The sequence below is a fragment of the Propithecus coquereli genome, unplaced genomic scaffold, assembly GCF_000956105.1.
Source record: "Propithecus coquereli isolate 6110/MARCELLA unplaced genomic scaffold, Pcoq_1.0 Scaffold127, whole genome shotgun sequence".
NCBI lineage: Eukaryota > Metazoa > Chordata > Mammalia > Primates > Indriidae > Propithecus > Propithecus coquereli.
In genome coordinates this window covers 6,000,997-6,004,277 of record NW_012136858.1, presented here as the reverse complement: position 1 = coordinate 6,004,277, position 3,281 = coordinate 6,000,997, and positions in this window count along the sequence as shown.

Below are 3,281 nucleotides of genomic sequence, written 5' to 3'. Positions count from 1 at the left end.
AGACTGTTTCCCAAAAAAGTAAGACACTTATCACTGGTGGTGCTATAGTTTTTTGTGTCACATTGATGCAGCATTAAATAGGAAATTGTATATTGTGAGAGTTATTCTCCTTTTCATACTTTATATGAGGGAGACAGTTTTAGTATGGTGTATGTCTCTCTATTGGGTGATTAATTTCCCTTTTTATAAGAGAGTGCAGAACTCAGGCTTGGAACCTTTGCAGATAAAAGTAATTGACTAGAGTTTTATACTATTTTCTAATGATCACCTTCTGTCTATAAAACTTTTAGTATATTGGTAATAGTGTTTTTTAATAAAAGTGAGCTAATTTAAAGTAAGTATATTATGGTAAAGAGGAACAACATAATGGCAAAGATCTCATAGGATGTATTAAAATGGCTTTGGGCTAGGTGCTTGAGAATTAGGGAACATAACTTTTATTTTCATCCCTGGTTCCTAGCACTATACTCAACATACACAGTAGATCAACACTAAACACTGGACAAATTAATTAAGAAGAAATATCCACCTCCAACATTTTCAAGATCCAGCGTAATTGTAGGGAATATATAGGCAAAGTAACTTTTCTGAAAAAGTTAGCTTGATCCTTCCTAGTTACATTATTATCATACAAATGACCTTTTGTATGACTTCCTATAGCTACAGCAGTAGAGATCAAATTCATAAGAGAATACAATTATAGAGATTCTCCAAGTGATTGTGTGGAATTATGTTTTATAAACCAAAGTACAGAAGCAACAGAAAAATATTTATAATGCATTCTGTACAAATCCCTACATCACTCTTTCCTCAATTCTCATGGTGCGTTTTAAGAAAGGGTAGACCAGGGCAGCTCTCACCAGAGGAGAGCTAGCACCATCTGTTGGAGAGTGAGTTCATAACATAAGATGATGTTCACTGGTGAATTCATTACTCCTGATACTTTGTTTCTTCAAAGTACTTTTTTTTTTTTGAGACAGAGTCTCACTCTGTTGCCCCAGCTACAGTGCCCTGGCGTCAGCCTAGCTCACAGCAACCTCAAACTCCTGGACTCAAGCGATCCTCCTGCCTCAGCCTCCCGGGTAGCTGGGACTACAGGCATGCACCACCATGCCCGGCTAATTTTTTCTATATTTAGTTGCTTGGCCAATTTCTTTCTATTTTTAGTAGAGACGGGGTCTCGCTCTTGCTCAGGCTGGTCTTGAACTCCTAAGCTCAAATAATCCTCCCGCCTCGGCCTCCCAGAGTGCTAGGATTACAGGCATGAGCCAATGAGCCTGGCCTCTTCAAAGTACTTTTTATCACACAAATTTCAAGACACTCATACATGCCCAAGTACAATTTAATTTTCAATCAGATCTAGTTCTACAGTATGACCATCAAAAATAAAACTATTTAATTGATCTGATTAAAATACACTTGTCTTTTCATGATTTGACTCCTTGATTACAGACCTGATAATTAGCCCATTTTGGTCCATTTAAGAAATGGAAGAAAAGCTATATTATTCAGCCACATACACTGTTATTAGGTTATTAAGTATGAAATGTCTGATTTCCTTAAGTACTAAGTTTGACAGTTGATATCTCTGACATTTCACTCTGACACTTCTTGTTTTATTTTTATTATTCATTCTTTCAAATGCACAGTTTGGCTTGTGAGTATCTTTCAAAAAAAATTTTAGAGCAATTTTTGTAAAATTTGTGTTGTTTTAGAATGTGAGTTCTGTCATGGAACAAATGCAGTGCAGACAGCTCGAAATATCAACGAAGTGTTTGGGAAGTATGTGGCTAATGAATGCACAGTACATTGATGGTTTCAGAAGTTCCATTCTGGTGATTTCAATCTTGAAAGTAAGCCAAGTGGGTGACCTGAAACCAAGGTGGAAAATGATGAGCTGAAAGGTGTAGTGGAAGCAAATCTATCTCAACCTACATATGAACTAGCAGCAAGGTTTGACGTTACTATTCCAACAATATTGGACCATTTGAAATAAATCGTCATAGTAAAACAGCTGGATAATGGGTTCCTCATGAATTAAATGAGCATCAGCAGAGAAATCATCTCGAAGCTTGCCTTTTTTCACTGTCGCGACAAAAGAGAACCATTTCTACACTGTAGTGTTATGTGTGATGAAAAATGGATTCTTTTATTCTTTTTGACAATCCAAGCATTTAGCATAATGGTTGGATAAAGATGAAATGCCAAAACACAGTCCAAAACAGAATATTCATCAAAAAAAGCTAATGGTGTCTGTTTGGTGGTCCAGCGCTTTACTATTATCCACTACAGCTTCATGAAACGTGGTCAAGCCATTACAGTGGATGTCTACTGCAATCAATTAGACAAAATGATGAGGATGCTTGCGATCAAGCAGCTGAGATTGGTCAATAGAGATGGGCCAATCCTCTTGCAAGACGACACTCAACCACATGTTGCACAAACAACGCTGCTCAAACTACAGAGGCTGGACTTGGAAACTCTCTGTTATCCACTGTATTCACCAGAGCTTGCACCAATTGACTACCACTTCCAGGCTTTGGACCACTTCTTGCAAGGAAAATTGTTCACTTCTCAACAAGCTGTGGAAAACGCCTTTCGAGATTTCATTGCTGCTTGCTCTCCAGGCTTCTTCGCTGCTAGCATAAATAAGCTACCATTAAGATGGTAAAATTGTGTTGATAGTTTAAGTGCATACTTTGATTAATTGTACTGCTACTAGTTTGAGATATAATAAACTACACTTTTGATTCAAAATCGGACATTTCATATTTAATGACCTAGATTTCTTTAGAATAACAAATACAGTATGTGTTGCTTGATACTGTAAACCAGTCTTGCCATCTCTTGACTATCCATGGTAATTAGAAAGAAATAGGGATAGCTTTGAATTGTGAACTTTACTAACAACCCAGAAATAGTAATTTTCTACGTTCAAACTCTTCTCCTCAAAATTTATTGACGAAATGGAGAGGGTTATGTTTCTCCTGCAGCATTTAGAATAGATATTCCTGAGTGACAAAAAGACTGTAAGAGACTTGGCTACCAAAAAAAAAAAGTGTAAAAGACAGCTGGCTTATGGTATGGGCACTCAGGTAGAGGGTAAGAGGGAAGTTCCTAAGTACTTAGATTCTAAATGACAATAAGTTGTCATGTCAGCAATTTCCCCAAAGACAGGTCTTAGGGGTAAACACCCAAATTTCAGAAATAAATTTATATATGCCTCTATTTTAAACATAACATACACTATTGATTTTAAAGACTTGTCCCCTAAGTTTTAA